Source organism: Trichosurus vulpecula, chromosome 3 (genome assembly GCF_011100635.1).
Source record: "Trichosurus vulpecula isolate mTriVul1 chromosome 3, mTriVul1.pri, whole genome shotgun sequence".
NCBI classification, from domain to species: Eukaryota; Metazoa; Chordata; class Mammalia; order Diprotodontia; family Phalangeridae; genus Trichosurus; species Trichosurus vulpecula.
Window position 1 is genome coordinate 337,920,692 of NC_050575.1, and position 22,787 is coordinate 337,943,478.

A 22,787-nucleotide genomic window follows, 5' to 3' on the forward strand; every position below is an offset into this window, starting at 1 on the left:
ATAGTTTCGTTCATGTATGTCCATAACCAAGAGCTTTAAAGAAATTAGGAATAAATCTGTTATTAGATTGGCACAGGGCCCTCCCGGATGGGAATTTTTTTTTTCTATCAGATTATATCACCCCTTTCACTGAAATTTATAGCCTTAAAAATGTGCCTCACTTATTAGTGGGTAAATAACTTATCCAAGGTCACACATTAAATTTGTGTCAGAAACAAGGCTTGAACACAGATTTTCCTGGCTCTGAGGCCAGGTCTTTATCTTCTATCTTGCACTGCTTCTCTTAATATTTTATTAGCCCATTTAAATGAATACATCGAAAATAACTTTTCAATACAATAATGCTGATTGTAAAAAACATCCCTAGGTTGTTATTTTTTTCTTGCCATTGCATTGCTGATAGTCTTGACTGTGCACTGGATCTGCTATTAGTAAGACTTGAGTTCAAATCCTGCCTCAGGCATTTACTAGGTGTCTGACCCTGGGGCAGTTACTCAACTTATCTAATAGCACCTACCTCCCAGGGTTGTTGTGACGATAAATTGAGATGATCTTTGTAAAATACCTTGCAGACTTTAAAGTGCTATATGAATGCCAAATGTTATGATTATGATTATGATTATAATTATTATTGTGGATAGAATGCTTGGTATAGGGTTGGGAAGACAGTATTTCAAATCCTACATATATCATTTACTAGTTCTGTGAACTTATACAAGTCACTCAACCTCTGCAGGCCACAGTTGACTCTTTATATAACTAATTGTTGGATTGCAATTTGTGTCATTGGAGGGAGTTCCAACAGGAAAAACAATGCTGAGTCTTGACATATTGATGCATTTTGTTGACAAATGGGGACTAAACATTGTTCAGAGAAGCAAGAGGTCATTTGGTGCCATGAAGTTTGTCCCTATCACTTTATTTGACTGATGAAAGTCAGCCTTGTTACCTAAAACCTCCTCCCCATAATGTCAGCCTTTACAATTTCTTAGCTAATGGAAATTTACAGAGATGAGGCATGGTCTACTGATTTGATCACAGACTAGGGAGCTTGGTTCTCCTGAATGATATCACTAGGTTTGAAATTGACTCCCACTGTGGATTTTGGCAAGGGACTCAAATGTCTCTGATGACAGATTCCCCATCTATATAATGGAGACATTGATGCTTAACTGTAGCTCCAAGCAGTGCTGAAACCATTAATTAGGGGATGTTTATAAAGCTGAAGATGAAAAGCACTATTTGATGTGCCATTATCCTGAGCCACCAATGGATACTATCTGATGTTTGGCCACTATCCATGTGAACTTGGCATTTCTAATATCCTCATGTTTAATCTTACATTGTTGGGAGTACCTTTATTGCCTAAGATATAATGTCCTCCCTGTGCTGCTTCTCTGTGGAGAAAGTAATAGCTGCCTTCAAATAACCTTAGCCTGATTTAAGTGGTAGCTTGGCTTAGTTCAATAAGGGTTATGAAAGGACATAATATTGAATGTTTTGTTTTAGTTAGCACTTTATCACCTCTCTTTGTGGTAATGGATAGGGTTATCCCCATTTTTCAGATGAGAAATAGTGTAGAAATAGTGTAAATGTCCTATGCAAGGTCATACAGCAATCTAAAGGCAAAATTGGGATTCAAAACTATTTTTTTTAAATTTTATCAAACCTTATAGTCTTTATATATGAAAAAGAAATTTAAACTCCTTGAAACTTCACATTTTCTTATTGCTTAGCCTGTAATCATTTGGAAAATAGATTAAACTTGACTGGAAGTGAAATATAACTTTTTCTGCATTATTGTCAAACATTGCTTATAAATAGGTATTTATAAATATTTAATATATAAGAGTGAAGTTGTACATTCTAAGTTTTAAAAAAGAAAAGATTTCAAGTTGTCTGGGACTGTTTACTTATGGATTTCTTTGTGGAGAAATGTCAAAATACCCCAATTTCCTTTCAGTGGATATATTATATGTTTTAGGTAAGTCAATTGTCATTTCCAGAACCAAGTCTTTCTCCCTAATAGAGTTGATCATAAATAGCATTGGACTTTTGTGTCAAAGGATCTTAGCCCTAGAGGTTGTTTGAAGTTTATAACATAAATCATCAAAGGTTCAACTAACCATCTTCCACTTAACTCTCTTCCTCATCCACATCTGTTCTGTTTCATATATAGAATAAAATGTCTCTGAATTACTGCACTACAATGAAGAGTGAAAATTGGAAAAATGTCAGCCTCAGGTTTTAGGTTATCTGAAAACAAAACAAAATAAAAGTTCTGTAAACTAAAAACCATGCACAATTAAGTACAACATCCTATAAGTTGTCCATAATGTATTCAAAATTTAGTAGCTTAGGAATATCTCATGACTGACAGTATTTCTAACATTCATCATGATTCTTTATTTTCTTTAACTAAAAAATATTCCATGGAAACATTGTTGGTTACAAGGACTCTGAATGTTCAAAGCCTTTTCTAGCTAATTATAAAATAATCTAATTATAATTATAGCTTAGCTATGAGGCTTATCACCAGTAAACTGGTGTCTAGTTGCAGATTTTTTTCAGGCAAAGCAAGTCATGAAGACCAGATAGCTAAGATATTGATGAGTTGCTATCTGTTTTGATGGAGCTAGTACTCCAACTGATGAAATCACAAATTCATGAAGTGTTAAAGTAAGTTTTGTCTTTAGAGTGTTGAATAGCCAGCTATTTGGAAACACCTGGATGACAAAGAAGAATTTTTCTCTTTCTTATCCTGATGTTTCGGCACATTGTATTCACAACAAAAATGAAGGCTAACCTAGTCCATTTAATGGATTTTAAATTTAAATAGCATACAATTTCTTTTAGTTTTGTTATTGCTCAGTTCACTGGAGCTAATGGTAGAAATAGAAATTTACTCTGGGTACTCAATTGAATATTGTTCAATTGTTTATCAATTTATAAATAAATTTCACACTGGTAATGATTCCATAGAAGATTATCTCTTTGGATGTATTTTTCCTCTGATGCCCCTTGGGATTCTTCTGTTTACTCACTGACTACTCTTTTTTTATTGGCTTAAATAAAGAAAAGAAGTATTATGTTTATACAAATTCTAGGTGCAATATCCAAAAGCTGGCAATCTTGAACAAATATAAGAGTGTTTATAGAGTGAATTGGAATTCATTGGTCTTTCTCTATGCCTAACAACTACTATAAGATACTGGGAAAATCATTCAACCACTAAGTGCATTCAGAGATAAACAACCCTTTTCTCCAAAGAGTTTGCATTCTACAGTGGTAATATATGGATAAGTGAATATAAGGTAACTGGAGAAAGAGCTAGTAAATAGGGGAATAAATAAAGCTTTCTGTTGCAACAATCTGCTCACAGCTGCTGTAGGGGTGTAAGATCCACCAACAACCTGCACACAGAAAGCTGCCAAGACAGGTTCTTTTGATCTGCTTTAGTAAGGAAAGCAACATTAAAAGGTTAACAATCTTACTTTAATCCAACATATACATTTATCATTCACTTAGTTCAGCACCCTGAACTTTAGAGCAAATACAAACAAATTACAAACATACATTTATAAACAGGCCAAATACAATTCATAGCTACCAAGAAACCATCAACATCTGAGTTCAGCTTGGAGGCTCTTAAAGTGGCTGCCCAGAGTCCCATGCCTCCAGGAGTGAGAGCCTCAAGCACATAGCTCTGTTCTCTCTTTTTATACATTATTTAGCTATCATCAAACATCATCTGAGTGACCAGAACTCAGGCTCCTACTATTGGCTATGGTCTTAGCAACTCCCCTTTACAACTCTGAGGGCTTCATGCCCACATAGGCTTAAGCACCTAGTAGATAGAGGTTTGGGCCTGGGGTTTAGCACCTAGTAAGACTCAATCAAAGACACCCAACTTAATTGATATTACACCTTCCTCTAAAAAGTAGAAACAGGTGATCCTTGAAAGTAGATAAGGATTCTAAGATGTGGAAGGGAGCAGGGTTTTTAATCAAAGAATGTGGAAAAACTTGTGAAAAAATGAAATGGTGAGTGATGGCATATCTAGTGGGTGGTCTAGCAAGTGGCCTAAGTTGATTGGCATATGGTGTGAAATGAGATGAAGATGAGTAATATGAAATAAGTGTAGGAAGGTAGGCTGGAGGTACACCATGAAGGCTTTTACGTAACAAGTTAAAGAGTTTGTATTTTTGTGTTAGAGCCAGGAAAGGGATATTGAAAATTCTTCAAAAGAGAAGTGGCATGGTCAGAAGGCTCCTCCTGGCTAATGTCAAATCACCATTTTTTTTTCCATGGATATATTTTCTTTCTAAAATGAGGCCAGTAGCAGAAAGGTCTGTTAGTATTGCATTTAATTTTTTTTAATCTGATGATGATGGGGAAAAAACCCAACATAATAAATGGACCTATCTCTGTACACTTAAATGAGCCAAGAGTGATTGAGCTGGAAAGAGCTGTCAGCAAGCATCTAACAGAAATAACCTGCTTTCAGTGGTTAGAAGGTGAGAAGAGAATCTATTTGAGAAAAGATAACCTAATGGCTTCATGGTAGTCGAGGGTAAAAAAGAAGTGTTCTTTAAATATTTCCTCAACTTTATGCTTCCATAGGGTGGGCTTTATTACTTATCTCCTTCCTTGATTTCTTCATTGACTAGGATTCAAGTCTCTCCTCAGGATAACCTGACTTCCCTAGTGACTTCTCCCAAGTCATAGCTCCAACTTTTTTGGATGGAGAAATTTCTCTTTTCTTGTACATTGAGATTATTTAAACAATTCCCTGATACAAAGTTCATTTAAACAATAGACAACTTGAAACAGAGGATGTCAAGAAAATCCCTTCTACTGTGCACTTCCCTGTGCCCCTCATCTTTAGTAACGATGATGACTGAAGCTCAGGAAATGTCTACTATAGGACTTTTGTAGTTTTGTAGCTATAGAGTAATAAACAGGCTTGTGCTTTATTATAGGACTGCCATGATTATAGCAAAGCTATGCATGCTGTTTCTGTCAATTAAATCCTCATTTTCTTTTTTAGTAACTAATTAAGAAGTCCTTATCATTCAGGTAAGGATAAATCATAGAAACAATTACTGTCAGTTATAGAAGCACATTACACACCTGAACAAACCATCTGCTTGCCTTTGTGAGCTTGCTTTTATCTAAACTCCCAGGACCTTTTCTTCAGTGGGGGTTGATGATGTCAAAAGCATCACAAGCTTCATCTGGTACCTGTGAAGAGAAAACTTTGGTCAGTTTCATTCTACCCTTTGCCTGGAGCAGTGGCTATATAACTGTCCCATAAAGTTAGAGTACTTTTCTTAGGATCTCCTAGAACCAGAGGAAAAATGAAAGCCCTTACACTCCCTGGATCTGCATATATTTAGCATGATTGGTTTAGAACTAGCAATGATCTTAGTTATCATCTAGTCCAATATCTACCATTTAATAGATGAAAAAATGGAGACCTAAGACATTAAAAACTTTGTCGAAAGTTAATAGGGATACAATAGGGAAGCATCAGGCTACAGGGGGAAGTAAACTCAAAAAATTGACCTTAGCTGCAGTCTTACCATTTGCATATAATGTCTTTTATAGAGAGGAAAGAATGGCCATATCTTATACATATGGCTAGGGTTTGGAGGTATTTGCTCACTCACTGAAACAAAGGATAGTGCATGGTTTAGGACCAGGTCAGGACAAAAGGACAAAAAGCAAAGATCAGAAAAAAAAACCACATGAGGTATCAGGGCTTTCCCTGTAAATCCTGTAAATCTATATTTGCCTATATTAAATACTGTCTGGTGTACCAGTGACAGCACTTTCAGTTCCCTTCCTCATCTCCGGCCATCAGAAAGACATGAGAGGCAAGAGTTAAAGGGACAAATGATGAATTATTAGAGTAGACTTTTAAAAAAAGCTCTCCCCCAAAACCATCCAAATACCTTTAAAAATAATTCTAAACAAATTCTAGAACAGCAGAACCCACTAAAAGATTTAGTGAAACAAATTTCCTGCCCAAGACAGCTTAGAAGATAGGCAGGAAAGATGTGTTTTACCAGGGTGAGAGAGGAGCACAGTCCAGTGCAGGTTGTGCCAGCAAAGACTGGGCACAAACCTGGAGCATGACTCAAGGCCACTGAATCCCTGGCAGCAGTGATGGTTTCCAGCCCATAGATGCCAAAGATAACTTGGAAAGTCAGCAGGAAGGGTCTGTTGCACCTGGGTGAGAGTGGAACACAGTCCAATGCAGGTTGTGCCGGCACAGCCTTAGCAAACCATGGGCAGGCTTTAGGAGTTCTGGAATCAGCAAGGGCAGCAGCAGTGGCCAGGAGCCCTCAGCCCACAAATAGTAAGGAGATTAAACAACTGGTCAGAAGGAAATTAGCCTTTGTGCTAGCACTGAGGCACTATGCCCATACTCAGATACAGGTCACAGTACTGGGTGGCAGTGCCAGGGTGAAGAGGAGTTCTAGCAGAGTAGAGCTTGTGACCACAGTGGACAGAGGACTCTCCTTACAATTCCAAGAGAGAAAAGAGTGCTCATGCTTGCTTACACACCAGAGGGCAGGCTAGGAGAGTAGTAAACACATCTCCTGAGATCATACCACATTGGAAGAACTGCAAACTTATAAGTCCCTAGAAGTATTTTGGAAAATAACTGCACAAAACCCCTGTAACTATGCACCCTCCACCCTGGAAGCAGAGCCCTACTTTAACAAACAGTTAAAAGTCAAGTCATAGGCCGAGAAAATGAGCAAACAGTAGAAAAAAAAACTGACTATGGAAAGTTACTACGGTGACAAGGAAGATCAAAACACACACTTGAAAGAAGACAACAAAGTCAAAACTCCTACATCCAAAGCCTCCCACAAAAATATGAATTGGTCATAGGCCATGGAAGAATTTAAAAAAGATTCTGAAAATCACTAAGAGACATAGAAGAAAAGTTGAGAAGAGAAATGAGAGAGATGCAAGAAAATCATGAAAAATGAGTCAACAGCTTGGTAAAGGAGACAAAAAAACTACTGAAGAAAATTATACCTTAAAAAACAGACCAGGCCAAATGGTAAAAGGGGTCCAAAAAGCCAATGGGGAGAAGAATGCCTTACAGAGCACAATTGGCCAAATGGAAACGGAGCACCAAAAAGCTCACTGAAGAAAATCATTCCTTAAATATTAGAATGCAGTAAGTGGAAGCTAATGACTTTATGAGAATTCAAGAAACAATAAAATAAGACCAAAAGGATGAAAAAATGGAAGACAATATTAAATATCTCATTGGAAAAAAAACTGACCCAGAAAATAAATCAAAGAGAAATAATTTAAAAATAATCAGATTACCTGAAATCAATGATCAAAAAAAAAGAGCCTACACATCACTGTAATGGTAAAGGTGGGACTTTTTTGCTATATTCTGTTTTGGGATGCTAAAGCAATCAAGTGCCTTTAATGACTTTTGCCTTTGTTTGAATCCACAGGTTAAAGTAGAACTTTTTGTTTTTTTGTTTTGGAGTGCTTCTCAACACTAAGGTAATCAAGTACCTTTGATTAGTCTTGGTTTTCAAATGTAATGGCAAGCAAAGTGGCATCTTTTGTTTTGGAATGCTTTCTCAGCATTGAGACAATCTGATGTCTTTGAGTCTTGTCTTTGTTTGAATGGAGAGTCATTGATTGGAAACAATGTATATGATATGGTGCTGGTGATTAATGATCTTTCCCACACCTCTTTTTGTTTTGTAGGCACTGAGCCCTCAGGGCCCTGAACACGGTTTAAGAAATTTGAGGTTGGCATTTTGCTGTTGGGGGCACATTCATTGGAAGAGTGTTGGTGTGGAGACTCTGAGTACTGTCAAGGTGTGCACCCCACCCCCACCCCCGCTTTGAAATCCCAGATGTTGGTGCTTCTCCCTCTGGTAACTGTTTGTGTATTGCTTGGACAGACAGCTAGAAGCCTTTCTGTTGATTTGTGTTATTTTGCTGTATTTATATAATTTCTGTTTGTATTTACTCTGAAGTTCAGGGTGTTGACTTTTTTCCCTTGAACTAAATGAATGATATATGTGTGTTTAATTAAAATGATATTGTTAACCCTTAAAGTTGCTTTCCTTAGAAAAGCTATTATGGCAACTAGGTGGTGCAGTGAGTAGAGCTGCATTCAAATCGTGCCTCAGGCACTTGACACATGTACTAGCTGTGTGACCTGGGGCAAGTCACTTAACCCCAATTGCCCTGCCAAAAAAAAGAAAAGAAAAGAAAAGAAAAGCTGTTATGGTAATTAGGGTGGGACTCTTTTGTTTTCTCTTTTAGAATTCTAAGGTAATCAAGTACCTTTGATGAGTCTTGCATTTCAAGTGTAATGGCCAACAAAGTGGACTTTTTGTTGTCTTTTGTTTCTTTGATTGAATCAAGAGTCTTTGATTTGCTTAAGAAACAAGAAAGCCTAGTTCACATAGGTTTGAGTCAAATGGTTGTGTTGCCCTCTGATCCTGAGAAAAGTATATAAGATTTGAGTTTGGCATTTTGTTTTGGGGCTCTCACTCACTGGAAGAGTGTCATGTGATTTGACCAGACGAGACTCTGAGTAGCCATTTCAAGAGCCCCCTGGCTATGAAAACCCAGATGTTGATGCTTCTCTTTTTGGTAACTATGTGATGTCTTGATCAGACAAAACCCGTCTATTGATCTGTTTGTAGTTTCTGTTTGTATTTGCTCTCAAGTTCAAGGTGCTGACTTTTCCCCCTGAACTAAGTTAATGATATATGTATGTTTAATTAAAGTAAGATTGTTAACCCTTAAAGTTGCTTTCCTTAGAAAAACAGATCAAAGAGGCTTTATTTTCAGCCTTTCTGTGTGCTGGTGTTAGGAGTCTTACACAGCCACAGTAGCTGCTAGCAACATTGTTGTTACAAAAGCAGATCAAAGACCCGGTGTCAGCAGCCCTCCTGTGTGCTCTTGGTATTGGTTTTGTTATTGGTCTTTCACCTTCACAGCAGCTGCTAGCAATGTTGTTGTTACAATCACCTTTCAAGAAATTATCAAGAAAAACAGTCATGATATTCTAGAAGCAGAGGGTAAAATGGAAACGGAAACAATCCACCAATCACCTCCTGAAAGACATAGCAAAATGAAAACTGCCTGGAATATTATAACCAAATTCCAGAGTTCACCATTCAAGGAGAATATATCACTAGCAGCCAGAAAGAAACAATTCAAGTATTATGAAGCCATAGTCAGAATCACACAAGATTTAGTGGTTTCTACATTAAGGTATCAGAGGGCTTGGAATATTATATTTTGAAGGGCAAAAGAGGTAGGATTACAACCAAGAATCACCTACCCAGCAAAACTGAGTATAATCCTTCAGGAAAAAATTGGACATTCACTGAGATAGAAGATTTTCCAGCATTCTTGATGAAAAGACCAGAGCTGAATAGAAAATTTGCCTTTCAAATATAAGACTAAAGAGAAGTATAAGAAGGTAAACAAGAAAGGGAAATCATGAGGGACTTAATAGGGTTAAACTATTTACATTCCCTACATGGGAAGATGATATTTGTAATTCATAAGACCTTTCTCATAAAGAGAATATGTATATATATATATATATATATATATATATATATATATATATATATATATATATATATATATATAGACAGAGGTCACAGGGGTGAGTTGAATTTGAAGGGTTGATATCTAAAAAATCAAAATTAAGGGGTGAGAGAGGAACGTACTAGGGGAAGGAGAACTGGAAAGGTAGAATGAGAAATTATCTCACATAAAGGAGACTGCAATAGTAATTAAGGTGGTACTTTTTGCTGTTGACCTTTAATGATTCTGGCCTTTGTTTGAATGGGGCAGATAAAGTGGGATGTTTTTGTATTTCTCAGCACTGAGACAATTGGGAGCCATTGATTTGTATCTGATATGATATTGGGAGTGGGGAACTTCTCCATGCCCAGCCTGGGTGAGGTCAGGGCCTTCCAGTCCTGAACAGGATATATAAGTGCAAAGGTTAGCATTTTCGCTTGGAGCTCTGAGCCGCAGCAGGAGTGGCATGTGACTCTGGGCCAGCTGTTCTAATGAGCTCCCCGGCTGTACACCCAGATGTTGAAAACTATGAATTGTATTTGGTCTGTAATTCAGGGTGCTGGCTTTTTCCCCTTAACTAGGTGAATGTTATTAGTATGCTGGATTAAAGTAAGATTGTTAACCCCTTAACATTGCTTTCCTTAAGTAAAGCAGATCAAACGGACCTGTGTTGGCAGCTTTCTGGGTGCTGCTTGTTGGTGGATCTTATACTCTCACAGAAACTGCTTGCTGGATTGTTGAAACAGAGGCAAGAAAAAGCTTTTACATTGGAGGGGAGATAATGGGGAACGAGTGAACCTCACTCTCACCAGAATTGCCTTAAAGAGAGAATAACATACACCCTCAATGGGGTATAGAAATCTATCTTACCCTACGGGAAAGGGTATAAGAGAAGGAGGGGGTTTTAGGGAAGGTAGGTTAGGAGTGGGGGAAGTGAGAAACAAAACACTTTTGAGGAGGGACAGGGTGAAAGGAGAGAGAAAATAGAATAAATGAGAGAGGGGGATAGGATAGAAGGAAATAGACTTAGCAAAATAACTGTAAAAAATTTGAAATTTGAAATTTTTGAAAAAAAATTGGTAAAGGTCTCATTCTCAAACATATAGAGAACTGATCAAGCTTGCCCAACTAAGAGCCATTCCCCAAATGATAAATGATCCAAAGATATGATCAGTTCTCAGGTGATATATCTATAGATATATGAAAAAAATACTCTCAATATTGATTGGAGAAATGCAAATTAAAACAATTCTGAAGTACTACCTCATATCTATTAGATTGTGTAATAGGACAGAAAAGGTAAATGATAAATATTGGAAAGGATGTGGGAAAAATGAGACATTAATGCACTCTTGGTAGAGTTGTAAACTCATTCTACCATTCTACAGAACAGTTTGGAACTATGCCCAAAGGGCTACAAAACCATGATTGCTCTTTGACTTAGCAATATCAGTACTATGTCTATATCTCAAAAGAGATTTTAAAAAAGGAAAAGGATATGTATGTACAAGAATATTTATAGCAGCTCTTTTTGTGGGGCAAAGAATTAGAAATTGAGGGGATGCCCATCAATTGGGGAATGGCTGAACATGTTATGGCATGTGATGATGATGGAATACTATTGCACTATAAGAAATGATGAGCAGGATGTTCTCAGAAAAACTTGGAAAGAGTTGCATGGGCTGATACAAAGTGAAATGTATTGTGTACAAAATAGCAGCAATATTATAAGATGAACAGCTGTGAAATACTTAGCTATTATCAGCAATACAATAATCTAAGAAACTCTGAAGGATTTAGGGGTATGGGGAGGAAGCAAGGGATTGAATTGGGAACTAAAAATGTTATTAACGAATGTTAAAGGTTGTTTTTACATGTAACTGGGGAAAATAAATTTATTAATTTTTTAAAAAGACTGACTCTGGATACAATCACATTTCCCATAAATACCTGTGGTTGACCCTGCCCCTTCATTTCCTTTTGTCTCTTTGTGCTTAGCATGAGTATACAAGACAGTTCTGGGACCCATACAGGAGAATGTGACCTCTCCTACAACAAGGCCTGTATCCTTTCTCCTCATTTTTCTTTTTTTCTCTAATTGTGGCATAATAATAAGCCATTGATATGTTTCATTACTACACTTTAACGTCACTTTAAGGTTACTATGGATCTTGGCCTTTAAACATACCCCATAAGAACACAAGCCTCAGAACCTGTTGTATTTACCTGGTAAGACATTGAAATGAAGTGGTTGAGTTAGATAACCTCTGAGATGCTTGCACTTCTAAATATGATTCTAATATCAGAATTAGAAAAGTGTGAATTTAAGCCATGGTCTTGTGATCTTAATTCAGCATGCTTTAAGTGTAACATTCTGTCCAGGAAAGTCCTAATACCATCTAAAAAACAAAACAATGAAGCTGGGTCATAGCTGGGCAGCTGAACAATAGGCTTAGGTATATGTTGTTTCATTTTCTTCATCTATTTCACAATTTATGACACATGCACATCCCTCAATCTGGCCAGAGTAGAGGATCTCAAGAAACAGAACAATAGCTTGGACTTTTCTTCACTGCTGTTCCTTTGAGGATAGGTAGTCTATAGTCTCTATAGGATTACAGAGATTTCCCTCCTTCAGCTGGATTCATGGCTAGCAGTTAATAGAACAGCTATAGCATAGGCTTTGAATCTCCATAGCTACATTCTCATTCCTGTATCCTGACAGTAGATGAGTAAAAGATAGCAGAATAGTGTTGAACACTGTATCTCTGAGGGAAGTATTGAACCACTCTCTCACAAGGGCCTGACGCATCCCTAATAACACTCCCTTTCACGCTTGTATCAGCTAGATATGTATTTGAAGAATTCTAGAACACTGGAAAACATATTCCATTAGTCACTATGGAATAGTCAACCTGTGATGAAGGGTTCTGCCTTCCTGCGGTCTGCTATGTTTATGTCTTGTGACTGACAACAAAATTCAATCCACATCATCTCTTGCTGAGGCCTGAAGTCTGCTGAACAAAACAGCAGTCAAGTGAGAAATTGGTGATAGACTAATAGTGCTGATTGAGACATATTCCTTGGGCATGGACAGTATGGTAATTTATTTTGCTTTATTTTGCATATTTACTACATGGGTTTTAATTTTCTATTTGCTTTTTCCATTGGAATAAGGGAAGCAGAGGAGGGAGAAAATAAATTTATTTTAATTGAAGGGAAAAGGAAGAAGAAAGTAATAAGCATTTTATAGCACCTACTATGTGCCAGGTACTGTGCTAAGCACTCCTTTTTTTTTAAACATATTGTATCATTTTATCCTCACAACAACCCTGCAAGGTAAGGGCTATTATTATGCTCATTTTATACTTGAGAAAACTGAAGCAGAGAGAAGTTGAAACTTTCCCAGTGTCATACAGCTACCAATTGTCTGAGGACAGGTTTGTACTCTAGGGCCATTGCTCTATACACCTGTAAAGGTGGATAGGTAAAATTGAAAAAAAAAAAAACCTTTAAAAGTCAACAAAGAATTTTGAAGATTACTGTACGATATTTAACAGACTGTCACCAAACTATAGCAAGATGGCAATTTTAATATTTCAACTATAAAGAATGCCCTTAAACATTCACACTGTGTTCTATAGGAGCTGGAATGAGAAGGCTATTATTTGAAACGTTACAGTTCCTTCCAGGGAGAAATAAATTGTGAAATAATACACAGTTTTCTTTAAATTCTGTGATTGTTGATACTCATGTTTACTTCTTTAAATATAAAACAGAAATACATTCATTTGCAAAGCGGCTTGTGATTTCAACGTCATTTCAGCGGATGCTGGCAATTGGTATTTGGAGAATGTAATACTAGTATCCTTTCTCTCTTTTTATAGTCTAGGGGACCAAGGCTCAGAAAGGAGCCCTGGAGGAGTTTTTAATTCATAAGTAACATAGATCTAGTACTAGAAGGGACATAAAAGGTCATCTAGTCATACACCCTGATTTTGTAGGCAAGGAAACTGAGGTTCTGGGAATTTAGGTAATTTGCCTGAAGTTACATTCAGAAAGTAAGGAACAGAATTTAGATTCGAACCTAGGGCTTCTTACTCAATAGCCCGTGTTCTTTCAAACAGAGGATATTGCATTCTAGGTTCAGTGTTCTTTTGTAACTTATGAGCTACTTCTCAATATCGATCCATATGCATTTATTCAGCTCCTACTATGTGCTAGGCATGGTACCAGGACGTGGAGGTGGGTGGGAATAAAACAAAAACAAAAAGCAATCTTTACTCTCAAAGAACTTATATTCTATTGGGTGAAATAACAAATGTGAGTATATGTATGTGTAGATTTATGTACATGTAAATATCTATATACATACATATATGTATATATAGTGTATACAATATAAAGAGATCAATATAAATAAATGAATGAATGAATCAATAGTAGTTAAGTTCAAGGTAGTTGTGAAGAGAATGATCTATACCCTAGTTGCACGGGCTCCTGGCAGAGGATAATAATGTTGGATGAATCAGTTATTAACAAAGAATTCAATGAGTGTTTATTCTTGTTTATCAAAAAGTAAAATTGGTAAGATGAGTACAAATACCCCACTCTGTGCAGCAATTATAACTCAGTTGCTATATTCTTTGGAAATAAAAACTTGTATTAACAAAGTTGGCCTGTATCGAAAGGTCCATGGGGTGACCTTCAGTCTCCTCAATGCTTTGTCAATGCCAGCTGAGAAGAGAATAGTGGTGACTTTCTTTTGGGTGAAGATCCCTCTGGGGCAGGGATGGAGAACATGTAGCCTCAAGGCCACATGTGGCCTTCTAGGTCTTCGGGTGCGGCTTTTGGACTGAGTCTAAGTTTTACAGAATAAATCCTTTTATTAAGGGAATTTTTTTTTTTTTGTGAAGTTTGGATTCAGTCAAAGGGCTACACTCGAGGACCTAAAGGGCACATGTAGTCTTGCATCCACAGGTTCCCTACCCCTGCTCTGGGGCAAGCTAAGGTCTGCGTCATATTAAGGATGGGATTACTTTTCCTGGAGTTTGATAAATCAGTCATTTAAGGGGCAAAGCCTGGTTTTTGTACTGCTTGGTAGGGCATTAAAAAGTACAACTTGTCCCCTTGTGCCGGCCAAGAGAACTCATTTAGCTATAGCTTGATTCACCTAGAGGGGAGGGAAAATTACATTGTTCAACTTGAAAAAGTCTATATCAATATACATAACAATAGCGACATATTGTTACTCATACTTATAAATACATATATTCATAACTATATCTATAACTTTAACTGTAGTTAAATCTCCATATTCATATCTATGTTATCTGCTGCATAGACATAAATATCTATCTAGATATATAAATTGGTATATAGATATCTAGATAGATATCCATATATATATGTAGATAGATAGATAAATAGATAGATAGATATAGGTACAAATGAAGATGCAGATATAGATATACTTAGGTATTACTTTCTCAGTGAAGACTTGTGTTACGGGCTGAGTTAGAGCCCAGCCCTGCCCTCCTGCACCTCCACACCCAGGGCCTGATATACTCAGGGCTCTGAGATACAGGTGGAGCCAGGAGGAGGGGTCTCGTCTTTGTTGCCTCCCTAGCAATTCCAGGTCTTTGCCAGGACCTGCTTGAGCACATGGAACTTCTGGCTTTCTCTCTGGGCTTGCCAGAGCACATGGAACTTTGCCTGGACTGCCTGCCTGAAGGGAGCTTCAGGAGAGCCGGGAAAGGTAGGGGAGGAGAGTAGGCGGGACCAGGGCGGCCCTAATGCCTATGTAACCAAAGATATAAAAATGCTGCTTGCTGAAATAATAAATGGAGTCACTCAACATCTTTGGCTCCCGCCCCATTCATTGTCTGTGAGATCAGGCCCTTTACTAGGCAAAGGCCTGGGTGTGGGGGGCTAACAGACCCCCACTATTTGGTTGTTGAGGCGGAGGACCTCACAACAGACTTGCTTACTTCTCCAGAACAAAATCACTTTATTTTACCCTTTTCAAATTTTCTAAGACTCCTGATTCAGTGAAATAAGTTCTGAATCTAGAATCAGAAGTCTTGTGTTCATAATCTAGCTCTGTCAATACCTATAGGACCTTGGATGAATCACTTCATCTGCCTGAGCCTCAGTTTCCTCAGGACTGCAGTGAGGATCTTTTGCCTTTTCAAGTTAAGTTCCTTAACAGGTCTCATTTTGACTAGGCAAAACATGATCCTCTTCAGGAAGGAAGGACAAACAGCAACCTCTATGATTAGAAAAGGATATGGCCACTGGGGACCAAAGTAGAACTGGCTAGTTGTACAACACAGCTACCTCCCTGCCTCCCTACCTCCCTGCCTCCCTGCTTCCCTGCCTCCCTGCTTTCCTCTGTCCATCCCTGCCTTCATTCCTCCAGCTCTGCCTTCTGCCCTTCCCCCTGTCCACATAGGATATTATACCCTTACCAGCAGTTGCTCTTCCAAAAGGGAGTATAAACTTTTGATCTCTAGATCTTTTGTTTTTCCTTTTATCTTAAAGACCAGCCTTAACCCCAAATCACTCTGGTTCTCATTGTTCGGCCAATAACATTTCCCAGTCCAAGCCCTACTTGGTCATTGTTTGGGCCTAGATTGGCTATGAATGAATGTAAATAGCAATTGCTTCTGTTTTGGCAAGAAACCCTGAGGGTCGTTCCCTCCCAGATCTATTTTTTTTTAAGAGACCATTCTACTTGCTTCATTTTTTTTTTTTTATTAAGCCTTAATCACTGAATAGGCTTTGCCTTAGTGAAATTGAGACATGTTAAGGACCTTAGCTTGAAAAGGCCAAGAATCCCCACTGCATCCTGGGCCATGTCCAGTTGTCCTGATCTATATCTGGCCACTGGATCCAGATGGTTCAGGAGGTGAAAGTGAGGCTGGTGACTTTGCACAGCCATCCCTCCTATCAATCCAGTTCATTTGCATGTCATGATATCACCTTCCTAATGTCATTGGCTTCTTAGAGAATGAAGAACAAGCAGCAAACTCACGAATAGTTGACCTCTGATGTCCCATCTATTTCCGGATGTTTGATTTAGAGATCACTTTGGTGGGTTCTGTTCTTTGTATTTTATTCTTGATAAATATTTCTCCTCCTCTTTTTCCCTTTTCAATTTTAGCACTTTAAGAGTCAGATCTGTGTTTTTAGCAATCTTTGTGTCCCAATACCTTGCCCACGGTTGGCACTTATTAATATTTGCCAAACTAAATTGAATACTGTAGCCCAATAACTATGCCCACCTTGAATGATACAATTTCTCATATTGAAGTATGTCCTTGGAATCTATCCCTTTCATTCGTTGATGCATTACTGCACTCATGACATTGGCATGTATCTCCTTTGAAATAAATAAGTGGGCTAAGGAACATATCTCCAAAGATTTTTTCCCCCTTTAGATCCGATCCCCTTTAAAATTCCCTCTTAGAATAATTTCCTCAAAAGTAATTTAGGCACAGCCTGAGGATGTATGTAGGTATGTATGTATGTATGCATGTGTGTATATACACACACCCATATAGAACTGCCACATTTTCCAAAATTAATAAATGCTTTCTAAACTGAATCACATGGCAAAGCCAGAAGGGCCAATTGAAGAAATTATCAATAACAGATGAAGCTGATGCCATAAAAATGAGGATGTGAACTGGGAGTAATCTATTACCTCTGTCTATCAGAGTTGAAATAATAAGCCATTTAACATATTTAGCATTTCACCGGTGGACTTGAACACTATTTGTAACTCTCAAAGTAAAACCTTAGAAGTTTTTACTGTGATACCTGAGTAGCCAGCTATTGCTAAAAAACCCTGCCCCCAGCCCCTAACTGCAAACCCCAGTTTGTGTAAGAAAATCAGACTTAGTTCCTGCCGCTTGGCGTTCAGTGGGTGTCCTTGACACCCCCCCCTCCCATGACTGTTCTGGGAGTATGGAGTATGGCCTTGAAGAATGAAAGCCTCAGCCCCAGATATTCTTATGAATTATGTGACTGTTCCTAGCTCTTATCTCATGAGTCATGTTGTGGGATGTATGGCAAACTGGACACAGAGATTCTGGGTCGTAATTCAGTTGGCACTTAGTCAGCTGTCTGATATGTTGTATCTACAATCTATTAAGGAGTTTCCTTTGATCATGGTCATAAAACGTACAGGCGTGCCGAGTCTGCAAAATGACATTTCAAGAGATAATTAAGCACTGAATCCTGTATTCTCTATAAAAACTACCCTCGCCCTTTAAACATGGCCATTGATTTGGAAAGACCCCAATGGCCGCCGGCTAATAAACTTCTCCATTCAAAACTTATACTCTGTGGCGTGTCTCACTCGCTTCTGGTATAACATTACCAAACACCCAATTTAATGCTGCTCTGTGTATTGAAGGCTTTTGCCCCATACTTGTCAAAACAATTGGTTATCCCTTAAAACAATTATTTTCAGATGCATGCAGTTAAAAGCAACCCAGCTGGAACTAATGTAACATTAAAACCCCCTACACAAAATCATCTTGATAGAACTAATGTGTTGACTCAAACCCACAAAAGCAAAGACATTCTGAATTTGGGTAGGTAAATCTTTAGGGAAAGCAAATGTCTTAGCCTATGGGAGAAAGGGATACAGAACAAAACATCCTTTTGAAGCATCCTATAACAACATGTTTACAAAATCTGGTTCCAGGGTTGGGGGGGTGGGGAGGGATATGGTCTACATGTATTACATCATTTGCTTTTTAAAAATAGCAAAAAAAAAATCTTATCAATACCTCTTCACATGATAAATTGAACTTTCCTGGTGACAAAGGAAAGCAATTAAACAATAACAACTGATACAGAAACTTGTTTGATGATGTACTGTATATAGATCATTCTGTCTTAGTAGTCCACTTCCTTTATACTATGAACAAAGGAGATAGAATAGCTATTATTTATGTAGTGCTTTAAGATTGGTAAAATGATACACACACACGTTCTGTGAGGTGTTATTTTTAATCCCATTTTACAGCTGAAGAAATTGAGGCTGAGAGATGTTGAATGACATCCTTGGGCTATACAGCCAATATGTATCTGAAGAATGATTTAAAATCAGGTCTTCCTGATTCCCAGGCCAGCATTCAATCTACTATGATTTTTCATTCTTTCTTAAAGACCTTCATAGTTTTTTTTTCCCATTTGTTTGTTTTTCCTCTTCCATTAGAGGTCAGCTTCCCTTTGGAATTTATATTGTTATAGTCATTGTGTATCTGAGGTTCCCAAACTTATTTGGCCTACAGCTCCCTTTAAAAAAATTACTGAGTGCTCCACCCTCCCCCACAAAAAACCTACTTTCTTTAATTCAATGTTTTTTTTTTTAAATTTGCATCATTTCAAAAAAAACATAAAATATTTGTAAAAGGATACATCTTAAATTTAATAATTTATTGTAAATTTGTAGTTTTTTTCCTGAATTAAAATTTTGATGGTGCAATATTGAGTCATGTAACTATATAATATAATATTGTAAACAAGTCATTACAAGCACATATTCCTGCTGATTCATGCTGAACTTCCTTACAATGTGCAACACACTCACCTGCCAATACTTGCTTCTTAAGATCTGCCTGTGGACTTGACCACTGATCAGTTATAATTTGCATTTTGTGTGTTTATTTGAAAAGTAATGCAATCACCATGACATTAACTCTGTTATACAACAGATGAAAAATATACAAACTTTTCCCCAAATTTTCTTCTCTTCTTTCCTTATGCTTTCACCACTCTTATTTTTATTCACTGCCCACCCCTCCCCACCCAAATTGCATGTGAGACCATGATAGCCTCCCCTGGATTGTTCCAGCAATTCCTAGAGGGTGGTAATGCCCACTTTGGCAACCTCTTTTGAATTTTAACATTAAAATTATAACCCTGGTTCTGCTTTTTTTTCTCCATAGGTTCATACAAATCTCCCCAGTATTCTAAGAAATCTTTTTATTTTTCATTTCTTATTGCACAGTAATATAACACTACATTTATATGCTTCAGTTCTTATTTTCCTTCTTTCATTTCTGTTTCAACAATCTGGCTAGCAGCTTCTGTGGGGGTGTAAGATCCACCAGCAGCCAGCACCCAGAAAGCTGCCAACAGCACAGATTCTTTTGATCTGCTTAACTAAGGAAAGCAAGGTGAAGGGGTTGACAAGCTTACTTTAATTCAGCATACAAATATCATTCACTTAGTTCAGGGAAAAAAGCCAGCACCCTGAACTTCAGAGCAAATTACAAACAAAGTACAAACATCAACAGACAGACCAAATACATATTCATAGTTACCAACATCTAGGTTCAGCCCGGGAGCTCAGAACAAGGGCTGGCCCAGAGTCACGAGTGTCACCACTGCTGCGGGAATGAGCTCCAAAGAACAGGCAGCCAACCCCTGGTTTTTATATCTTTTCCAGCATCGGGGGTGAGTCACACATGAGACTCACCCACGTGACCTAGAATCGTCACAAAGAGGCAGACTTAAACCCACACAGTCTAAAAGCCTCTGCTCTCCCAGACATGTAAACTAGGCCCTCCCTGGAGTTAGCCCCATCTTGGGCCCCACCTTAGTTGCTAATCCACCCACTAAAGTTTTACACCTAATAGGGGTTTGGGCACCTAGTAAGGCTCAATGAATTACTCAAAGGGAACAAAAGACAAACTATTCAAGGGCACTTGTTGAACTAAGTGCTAAGGAGCCCATTTTTGCTTACCAACACAATTTCCTAATCAAAGAGCACCCAATTTGTTTTCAGTTCCCTGGTTAAACAAAAAGTTTTGCTATGTGCATTGATCTATTTGCTAGTTCAAATTTTCTTGAGCTTTGGTGCTTTGATAAGTTAGAGAGCATCAGTTTATGATTTTAAATTGTGTGATAAGGCATTTCTATCACCACCACCAGAACTGCCACCCATCCACCACTACTACCACCACCACCACTGCTCTCCAAAAAGCTGAAGCCATAGTTTATCTGTTTGTCTTCCTGTAATCACTTTGTCAGCATGCCAAGTAATATCAGGGTTCAAGGGGAGACTTTTCCAAAAGACAATTATTCTGATATGGCACTCAACACTTTTCTAAGCCTCACTTCAGGTCACTTTCTATGAGTATTAGACTAATGTAATTTTGTATTCTAGCAAACTAACAATAGTAACTTCCATATAAAATCATGCTTTGAAGTTTACAAATCACTATTCTCACAACACTCAGTTGTGATGTATTATTGTCTACATTTTACAGATGAGTCAAATGAAGCTCAGAAAGGTTGTGCTTAACCCAATGTTCAATGACTAATAAGCCACAGGTTGAGGACTTATTCCTATTCCTCATGGTTCTAAAATCAGTTCTTCCTACAGTAGCTTCTCATCACTGAACATGTTTACACAGACCCTATATGATCACCTGACAGGGATGTTAGAGAAGCTTCCTATGTGCGGTTAAGTGTTACATAAAGTGATCTCTCAAGTTCAGCTCTATAATTCTATGACCTGAATATTCTTTTTCTGGACATAATATAATAATAATTTTAATGGAAGGATAGGTTGTTTTAACTCAAAACCATACTTTATTTTTAGGAATTGAATTTTAGATGGGAAGATGACAGGTTATTAATAGACCAATAAAAATATTTTTTTCCTATTTTTATGTTATTTGCTGGATTCACCAAAATCCTGGTGCCTTTTCCTGATAGACCCTTCCAAGATTTCATGGAATAACAGCTTGAGAAGAGTTTATGTCCTCTGGCACAGACTTGCTTTTGTTTGGAAATTTCTCAGCCTGACTTCCTTGAGAACCCTGAGACAATGTTATCAAGAGAAAAATCTAGGAGACTGAAGATCAAAAATAGTAAGAAGCTAAAATATAAGGAAAATAATTTTATTAGTACACTAAGAAAGACTATTTGCTAGGTTTTGTTCATCCTACTAAGACACAAATTTTGCTTATAAGTTATTATGCTTATGTTTTGCCTATGTCATTAGAGGCAGCTGGATAGAGTGATGGGCCTGGAGTTAAGAAGACCTGAATTCAAATTCAGTCAGATACTTGCTAGCTGTGTGACTGTAACAACAATGCTACTTGCTGCTACTGTGGCTGTATAAGGCCAATAACACCAGCACACAAGAGGGCTGCTAACACAGGTTCTTTGATCTGCTTTTCTAAGGAAAGCAACTTTAAGGGCTTTACAATCTCAATTTAATTAAACATACATACATCATTCACTTCCTTCAGGGGAAAAAGTCGACATCCTGAACTTCAGAGAAAACATAAACAGAAATTGCAAGCAGAAATTATATAAAAAGAGCAAAATAACACAAATCAACAGACAGACTTCCATCTGTGTGACCATAGCCACACATACATAGTTACCAGAGAGAGAAGCATGAACATCTGGGTTTTCAAAACCAGAAGGGTGCTCATTAATGACTACCTAGTCTCGACTTGTCAAATAATAAGAATGCTGTTCCAATGAGTGAGCCCCAAGCAAAATGCTAACCTCAGCCTATATATACACAGCTATTCAGGATGAGAGGGCTTTAAATCTCTCTTAACCTAATTAGCAAAAGGGTTTGGGATTCCTACAAACAAAGGCACTTGATAGCCTTAGTGGTCAGAAGCACTCCAAAACAAAAGACAACAAAAAGTCCCACTTTGCTTGCCATTACAATGACACTGGGCAAGTCATTTAACACCTGTTTATTTCTGTTCTAAATTCTAAAACAGGGACAATTGTAGCACTTCATTCCCAGGGCTGTTGTGAAGGCCAAATAAGAAAATGCTTTAAAAAGAATCTAGCTCAATGTACTGAACATAATAGGCATGATGGAAATGCTTGTGCCCTTTCCTTTTATCTTGTTTTCATAGCTGCTGAGGGCACCCTACCAATAAGCATCATTTAGTGATGTTTGATTAAACCAGTAGAATATAATCTGTATAGGAAAGATGGTCGGAAAACTTCCTGGGTGTGTTGGGTACCAAATTTGTGTAGCTATATGAAGTCAAAGAGTACTTCAGGTATTCAGCTTAAACAAGATAGAGATAGCTATGTCAAGTTTTGTCATTCAGTCTGCAGCAGAAGAGGGCAGTCGAGGTGGTAATTCAAACAACTCATTCTGATAGCAAGATTGTCTC